Source organism: Rattus norvegicus, chromosome 4 (assembly GCF_021556685.1).
Source record: "Rattus norvegicus strain SHRSP/BbbUtx chromosome 4, alternate assembly SHRSP_T2T, whole genome shotgun sequence".
NCBI classification, from domain to species: domain Eukaryota; kingdom Metazoa; phylum Chordata; class Mammalia; order Rodentia; family Muridae; genus Rattus; species Rattus norvegicus.
The window spans coordinates 30,839,097-30,848,600 of NC_141537.1; positions in this window are offsets into that span (position 1 = coordinate 30,839,097).

The following is a 9,504-nucleotide window of genomic DNA, read 5'->3' on the forward strand; positions in this document are numbered from 1 at the left end:
CAAAGATGCCAAGATCCAGGAAGTAACAGATGTGGCCAAGAAGGGAAAAGGTAGAGGTTAACTAATTTTGCAGTGGTCTGAACATGACTTTATTGCTTTGCATGTCCTGAAACCTTTGGGACACATAACTGAGAACCAGTAGGAATGCTTTGGGATTGGCTTAAAAACAACAACCTTGCCAAAGCGGGGGTTTAGAAGAAAGACAAGGAAGATACTAGTCTCATGGCCACTCCCTATCAGAGTGGGCTGGATGCTGAAACCACACAGAGCATTCAGAGTAAGTACAAAATAGTTATGACCGCATGTTTATAAAAAGATAAAGAGAGGGGGTTTGGATAGAAATATCACCAGGTATGGGGGAAGGAAGTGCCTCCACAGGCCCACGCTGAGACATCCCTTCCCGTGAGGGACCAGCCACAAGAAGGTATAGTATAGAACAGAGTTTATTCACTGCATGGGGAGTTGAGAGGGTAATAGAGGCAGAGAAAGGCAGAGAGAGAGAGAGAGAGAGAGAGAGAGAGAGAGAGAGAGAGAGAGAGAGAGAGAGAGGGAGGGAGAGAGAGAGAGAGAAAGAGCAGTAGAAGTAGAAGTAGAGGGGAGGGGGAAGGGAATGGGGAGAGAAGAGGGAAGGCCTGAACAGAGCTGGAGGAAGAAACGAAAAGCAAAAGAGTGGAGGAAGCAAGCAGCACCTTTTATAGTGAGTCAGGCATACCTGGCTACTGCCAGGTAACTGTGGGGCGGAGCATGGACAAAATGCTGACAATGCCAATCTGGTTTTGTGTAGCAATGCCACAACAAACTATTCCATTAAATATTGAAAAGAAATATTGTGGGAAAGTCCTTATCTTTAGCAAAATTTACAAAGAATGTCTTCTTTAAAAAATAGAAGTTGGGGCTGGGGATTTAGCTCAGTGGTAGAGCGCTTACCTAGGAAGCGCAAGGCCCTGGGTTCGGTCCCCAGCTCCGAAAAAAAGAACCAAAAAAAAAAAAAAATAGAAGTTAATGTTAATCAACAGCGTCGTCAGAAAATGTTTTCAGAGACAAGAGAAGAAATGACCAGAATGGAAATGTAGTCATATTGACCATGGTAAGGACTCCCTGTAATCCCACCACCCCAGAGGCTGGAGGAGGGTTGCAAATTTGATAGGCAGCAGAGAAAGGGACCCCTGAAAACAGCAACAGTTCCACACAGTGTTCTCAGTTCTCTGCCAGAAAGGAGCTCTGATTTCTCCTAAGTGAGCACCCACCCACACCCCCACCCCCACCCCCACCCTGCCTGGAAGCTGTATGTCCCAGTGGGAACCCAAACACCGGTCCAGACAGTAATCCCTTCTGGTGGAGAGCACTGAACCTGCATCTCTACATTTCCATTTCAAAGTGGGTTCTAGCCAGCTCTCAATTTGAGCCCATCTCCTAAATGACTTTAGGGTTCCCTTTTCAGGAGGAGGAATGTTTCAGTGAAGAATGGAATCTGCCTCTAGGTGGAGACTTGTGTCTCAAGCGCTCAGTCAGGAGGGCAGATCTTATCATCCAGCTGAGGGACCAGCCCTCACAAGACAAGTAGGTCTGTGTTAAAACACGAAGAGGAATAATGCCACCTTAATGAGCTAAAGTACTTTTCCTTCCCAGAAGTCCCACCCCCCAGGGCAGCAGCTTATTTGCTTAAGGACACCGGAAGCCGTGAGCTTCAGTCGGCCTGCTCTTCTGAGGAACTTCTCTCTGTTCTAAACATGTTTCCCCTAATGCTTGGTATTTTCTCACTGTTTTCCTAAGGTCAACTCCCTGCCACAAGACTGCTTATAGGCTTGCATGGCTGACCTCCACGCCTGGTTTAACTCAAATGGCGTGGGTTGGTTTTGTGATTGTTGTTGTTTTGATGGGTTTTTCCCCCTTTCTTTCCCTGCCCCTCCTCTGCTGGGCAGCCATCAAGATTTACAGGTTGCCTGCCCCTTCGAAACTCTAACAAAATTGCCACTGAATTCTTTTACTAACGAAACTAAGACACCTCTCCCTCGGAAGGAGATCCAGATTTCCCCAGAGACACTTTGGTTCTTGATAAATCTGCACGCCCCGATTCTAGAATTGCTTACTTATGTCATCACCTACTACCACTTCCTGCCTCTCTCACCTACTGCCACAGGCAGGTTTGCTAGGTGTGCTGGTGCTAAAATGCTCTCTGTGTTCTTGGCGCTCCCACTCTGTTCTATACACATGCCCCCCTCTTTCTCCCCTCTGCCCCATCTGTCTGTCTGTCTGTCTGTCTGTCTGTCTACATGTCTACTTGCCTTCCTCTATCCATTCCCCAGGTCCTCCCTCCTCTCCCCTCCCCCAATAAACCCATTTTACACCAGGTCTATTACATAGCATAATTTCTCAAGAGTGCACTTTGGCATGGACCTCCTACTAACTGCCCGAATTATCTTTCCTAACACTGCTTAATCTAGGAAGCAGCAGTCATGCCTTTGTTTCAAGATGCTGTTACGAGCACCCGGCTGCCATGTCTTTGTTTGAGGAGGTTGCTATGAACAACTTGCTATGCTTATGTTCTTCTGTGACCCTTGCTTATCTGGCTGCCACATCACATCTCCCATTTGGAAAAACCCTACTTCTGAGCTATGAAGAACTTACCTTCCCCTTGTCCAGTGCTGATCTCTTGAACCCTGCCATAGTGGAAGATAGACTGTAAACACACACACACACACACACACACACACACACACACACATGTTTGCTTTAACTGATTTGGCCACACACACACACACACACACACACACACACACACATGTTTGCTTTAACTGATTTGGCCATAGTTTGGGTCTGTGGTCTTTCTTCTTCCATCTACAGAATTAACATTTCTATTCACCTTCTTTTTATGATATTTGCTTTAGGTACAGTCATTTTTCTTTCAAGACTGAGATGTTGAAACAAGAGGGGAGAAATATAACCAGCATGCATGGCCAGAAATAGTAGATTCTAAATATACTTGTGTCTCTTCTTTTAGATTTCTGAATCAATGGAACCCAATAAATTTCCCCCAGGGATCTCATGCTGAGAGAAGGAAAAGCTGAGGCACGGGTGGCAGAGGCAAGTGGATGAGAAGGTGGTCTGCTGGTGAAGATTTACCACTTGTCAGACAGACCAGGCCCAGAGACTGCAGCTGAGATAACAAAGGGAAAGAATGCTCATTTATGGCTTTTCTTGCCATAGGTTTAAAATGAAACCCATGCCAGAATCTGCAAGATGGACTCAGGGAATCACTGTATCTCTTTGTCTTTCTATTTATAGTTGCTTCATTGAGTAAATCTTTTCTGCTTTTCACACACACACACACACACACACACACACACACGAGGGGGGAGAGGGAGGGAGAGAGGGAGAGAAACAGAGACAGAGAGACAGAGATAGAGAGACAGAGATAGAGAGACAGAGAAGCAACAACAAACAAATCCAGGCATGGCACCATGCTTGTAATCCCAGCACCATATCCAACTTGTGTTTGTGTGTGTATTCTCTAAAATAAGCTATGCATATCTGAAAATCCACATGATTTATTTCACTAATATTAAATATAATGTAAAGAAATCGGGGCAAGTTGTCAAAATAATGGTGACACTAGAGGATCAGGAGTTCAAAGTCATCCCTCAACTATGTAGCAAGTTCAAGGCCAGACTGGACTACATGAAACTATGTCTCAAGAAAATGAGACAGCTCTTATTTTCTTACCCTCTTACTCTCTTCCCTCCATGTCTTCTTGCCCCACCCCCTCCCTCTCTCTGCCTTTCTGTCTCTACTCCCTCAACTCCCCTCATGCCCGAAATAAACTCTATCCCAAACTGTGAAAGAAAGAAAGGAAGGAAGGAAGGAAGGAAGGAAGGAAGGAAGGAAGGAAGGAAGGAAGAAAGGAAGAAAGAAAGAAAGAAAGAAAGAGAGAAAGAAAGAAAGAAAGAAAATGAGAAAAAGGCACAGGGTGGGGTTGCAGAGGTGGGGGGGCAGGTCATAGAAGTTAGATCCTATTAAATTTTAGAGTTTATTTGAACAAAGAATGACTCAAATCTAGGAGCTCTCAGGATTTATTCTGGTCAATACAGCAACAGGGGACATATATGATAGATACATAATAAAAATAAACACACACAGCGTAGTGCCCATTCAAGGTATTTGCTGTTTTCTCATTGATAAATTCTCTATTTTTGTTTTACTATTAATATCGAGGGCTTCAGTTTGCTCACAGAGGAATTGAAAGGTCAGGGAGCATTACAGCCTAATGCTTCCCAGTCAAACCTTTTGGTCAGTATCTCAAAGGAGCAAAAACTTGGCATTAGTGCCACCCCCTGTGCCATGCTGGGAAGACTGTGCTTGCCTCCGGGTAAAACTGAGTCAAAATTCAGGCTCATTGAAGACCCTTTGTTTGTTGTTTATCTTGGTTTTTGTCTCTCTAGTCACAGACCTTCTGGCATCCTGTTGCTCGTTACAAACACTTTATAGCCTTGAGAGAACACCAGGGAAGTTACCATGGAGACTATTGGGAACCAGCAACCTTGAGTAAGGATTGAAGAGATTCTGGCCAGTGTAAGAGCAGAGAGCATGGGTCTGGTCTCTCTGCCTTGCTAAGAACCACTAGCCTACATCCCTAAAGCTAGTGAGCAATGTCTGTTCCCGTATTTGGCCACTTGCTCCTCCAGAGGCTGGCTACCGCCGTCCAGCTATCAAAGTGCTAAAGTCCAACAATCAAAAGTCTCTTTTGGTTCACCTAACTAACATGCCCAATCAAAATATTCCAAAGTATCCTAGCCCATTCTAACGCAGACTTTCCCTTTTTCCCTTCTTAAGAGTTGCAATTGCGCCGGTTGTGGTGGCGCACGCAGGTAGGATTTTCTGAAGGAGGCAGAGGTAGGAGGATCACGAGTTTGAGGCCAGCCTGGGCTACACATTTTTAAAGGTGTTGGGGATTTAGCTCAGTGGTAGAGCGCTTGCCTAGCAAGCGCAAGGCCCTGGGTTCGGTCCCCAGCTCCAGAAAAAAAAAAAAAAAAGAGTTGCTGCTGCTGGTTTTCTGGCTGAGTCAGAAAGCAGTCACTCCTCCTCACCGATCAGTTTGATAATGAGGAAAGATCTCCCTGTGAAAATCAGGTGTTTGGGTGAGGTTTGCACCTAATCCTGGGTCTGAAAAGGACGTGCCCCCCCCATGTGAGGGGGAGGGGTATCCTTCAAGTCTCATAGCCGAAATCTCCACAAACCAATTCGAATTGAATGGAAGTTAATGGCTAAGATAAATCCTAAGCAGTAAGTCAAGAAAATGTATAGATTTGAAATCCAAACATTTTCCTGGTTTTGAGTTTCAATGTCTGTTATGCATCATATTTTTTGACCTTTTGAGCTTTTTTATTATATTACATTATATTTTTATTATATTATACATAACAATGGATTCCACTTGGGCATCTTCATACATACATGCATTTTTATCAACTCACCTTCTGTCACCCGACTCTGCTCCCCCCTCGCTGTTCCACATCATCTTCCTACCTAGTCAACCCAGTCACTCTTTTATTTTCATGTCTTGATTGCTTTTTTTGATTACCTGGCAGGTTTCATCATGATTGCTAACAGAGTCTAGGATGAGGGGTTATTTCAGGAGCATGAGCCCCTTTTGTAGTGTCTATACCACTGAAGAGACTCTCTCTGTCTCTCTCTTTCTGGAATTAATGATGACCATTAAGTGCCTATAGACCCTCAGGCCCTCAGGAAAGGAACACTTTTGACCCTTTCTATCTCCAACTACTATTATCTGTCTACAGTAAAGGGTCAGTAGAGAGTCCCTTCTTTCCCACCTGTCAGGATCTTGGCAGACTCAATCTTGCACAGGTCTTGCACCAGTAATCTCAACAAGTGTGAGGTCAAGAGTGAAACAGTACTGCCATGTTTGAAAGACAACATTCGACCCGACTTCACTTCTGCTCTGACTCATGTTACTGAGGCCCTGTTTTCATGAGTGCTTCCCGGGCCTTTGAAGTTCATCCATTCAACAGGGCTCTTTGTTTCCAGCACTTTGAAAGAAACATGTAAATATGCATCACATTTTTTTTGTGAGCTCTTTGAGTAATTCAGACACAAGCAAGCATGAAGATGTCTTCTGACCTTCCTACTAAGCTGCCCAAGTCCAGTTCATACGGCTCCAAAGGGTGCGAGGGGGTTATTTAGAGACAACAAATGTCAAGAACTACAATTCTGAAAATGTAATTTCTGTGTGAGTAACTTGCATTATGGCTGGTGATATGTGGGTTTTGGTTTTGTCTTCATAGAAGGATCATACCCTTAGTCCACCCACTCCTTCATAGATTTGGCTATCATGGGATTCCTGCACTCAACATGTGTTTCTTCTAAGAAAACCTTGTTTCTCTCTCAAAAAGTGGCAACTGATGAAATTTTGGCAGTTAGGTATAATGAAAAAAAAATCCTCAGAAAAGATTTCAAGTTAAGAAACAGTAAATGTTTGTTTGAAATTGGCAAGGCAAGACTATTCTCTGGTAAAGATTAATAGTAAGACATAATAATATAAAATATTATTATTATATGTTATAATATAAAAAACGTTTGATATCTTAGGAGGCACAATGGAGCCCCAAATAGATGAAGCAAAAACTGGTATTGTGGTCAGTTGCTGAGTGAGTTTGGAATGGATTTCTACCTACTCTGAACACCATGGTAGAGTCAATAGAAGAATTTAGTAGGAATGGTCATATTGGTACACACTGCCTCAGATGAATTCCAAAAAGAACAGTTCCATGTAGAAAATAAATGTACAAAACAAAACAAAACAAAACTGTGAGACTATTCCTCAGTAAGAGACATGTACAAAAGACCAAAATTATTCAACAGAGACAGAAGACTTCAAAATGTAACTCATGATCATGAAAGTTGGCCAGCTCTATGGAATACATTTATCTCACTGCTAATAGTCTCTCCTTCTAATCCTTCTGATACAGTCTGATTTTTCAGATTATCTCTTTGTGTGAGATACAATCTTACTTTCTCATACAGGCTGGTCTAGACTCTCTTCATAAACTAGACTGGCTGCAACTTCCTGGTAATCTTCCTGTTGTAGTATCCTTAGTATTAAGGTGATAGTTATGAAATGCTGCAGCCAGCAGGGTTTTTTTTTTTTTTTTGATGATTACCATTATTTTTGACAACTTGCTGTGATTTCTTTACATTATAGCCAGTGCTAGTGATGTAAATCATATAAAGACTTTTAGATGGGCTTGCTTTACATATTTTTTTTGTTTGTTTTTCAACTCTGAGTTGGCTTTTGTGTGTGAGCATTGTTGTGCGTATTGAAACTTTGTCAGTACATACAAAAATATTGAGATCTTGGATCTTCGGACCAAGTGGTAATTGGTAATTCATAGCAGTTCTGTTAAGCCTTGTTAACTTGGGTTGTCATGGTAGTTCAGGTTGTGGTTACAAAGTTAGCTACAGATAATTACTAATCACAGTGATATACATTCATATAAACTCATTTTTGACAGGGTATTTGACATAGAGTATTACTATGTAGACTCGGCTGTTCTTGAACTCACCATATAGACCAGGGTAGCCTCAAACTCACTAATATCCACCTGCCTTTGCCTTCCAGCGTTTGGGATTATACACTGTAGTTCACTTTTTGACTAACCATTCCTTAGTGCAGTTGTCACGAGTATACCTGAACAACTGAGATTGCAAAAATGTAACTACTATCTGATTGCATAAAATGGTACGTGAAATACTGCCACACTTTTACACAATATTCAAATAAATCTTCCTTAACAGGTAAGTTTTAGAATTCTGGGTGTGATGGCATACAACTTTAATCCCACCTATCACTCTAGCTGCAGAGGCTGGTGGAACTCTGAGTATGAGGTCAGACTGGCGTACAGAAGAGTTCCAGGTCAATATATATGTGTGTGTGTGTGTATATATATAACTTTGCCTCTGGTCTTTATTTAAGAATCTTCTAGGATTTCGACATACTAGATAGATTCATGGTGTTCAATGTCCCACTTGCCCAAGGACAGATAACATCCTAGAATTCTGGAGTCTGTTGTTCATGTATTTTCACTTTAGTAAACAAATTGATTACATCAGCTTCACAGAATGTACTTGATGATACACATGAAAGAGGTACAAAGCTGGAAGTAGTCAGGATGTATTCGTGTCCCCACTGGATTCAGGCGGGAAATACCATAGCTTTGTGGGTTTGGCCTTTACAGACACCTGTCCAAAGTAGCTTGAGGCCGTTCTCTGGGAATTACAGATATGGACTTAGAGTGTCCATCTTCCTGGCCAGTATTGAATAAAGCTTTCTTAAATTGGATAATTGTGGAACTGGTCTCTCTCCTAGTGATTTTCAGGTTTAACAACAGCCTGAAGTTACTCCAGTAAATCAAGAAGTAGCACAGAAAACAGGCTTAAAAATGAATGACCCAAGTTCATGTTGTTATTACTCCTACCAGAAATAATGAGGCTCTTACCTACAGCAGTAGCAATAAAAATGGAGTGTTACTGAAAAATCCCACGCAGAGAGACCCTTACTCAAGTCTTGGGAAATCGCGGACCCCAGACACGGAGAGACCATTTTGGATGTAATAAACAAAGGCGAGGTTTATTACAGAGACCTATTACAGAGATCTCCGGGCCGACACGTATCCCGCACAGGAGACAGAGGTGTCAGCCTCGAAACTCAAAAGTCAGAGGGTTATATAGAGAAGGCTAGGGGGTTTTGGCGTGGTTACATACAATTGGCTCATTCAAACATAGCAGTGAGAACAAAGCAGAAAGAGTATGTGTTAGAAGTCAGGGGCTTATCAGGGTCTGGAGGATGGCCCTGAGTGAGCTGGGGGGGAGATGTCTTTCTGCCAGACGTCCCATGAATCAGTCCCATTAACTCAGGCTGGTTCCTGCATTCCTTTTCTTTATGGCTTGCCAGTCCTGCCTGGACAGTGTTTCCTGTGCTCCTTTATCTTTATGGCCTGCTAGTCCTGGCTGCAGGGCTTAGCCCTAGGTCTGTGGCCTTTTGGGGTTTATTCTTTTAATTTTTATATTTCTAAACCTAGAATTCGTATAATTTTCTTTTCAGTTACAAGATTTAGTGACTGATAAGAGGCAGAATACTGTTATAGAGTGGTGTCCGTCCAACATAGGCACTACATAGACTTCCTACTAGGCACTTCCTCAACAGGTGGGTGGCAGAGCCATCCTCGGGAAAAGGCAATGAGTTTAGTAGTGGGCTTTACTGACTGGCTACGATAAAATGTGAGTTCTCTAGGTAGAATTATCTAGAAGGCAGCTGGACGGTCTTACAGTTCCTGGAGGTCCTTGCAGTTTTACCAGTCACTGCACTATCATCTCCAAGCTTAGTCAAAAACCTAGCTCTTATCACTGGTTGAATAAATAAATGTAGCTCGTCAGGACCTCAGGTTAAAGATCTGGAAGGAGGGTTAATTTGGAAGCATATCACCAGAAATG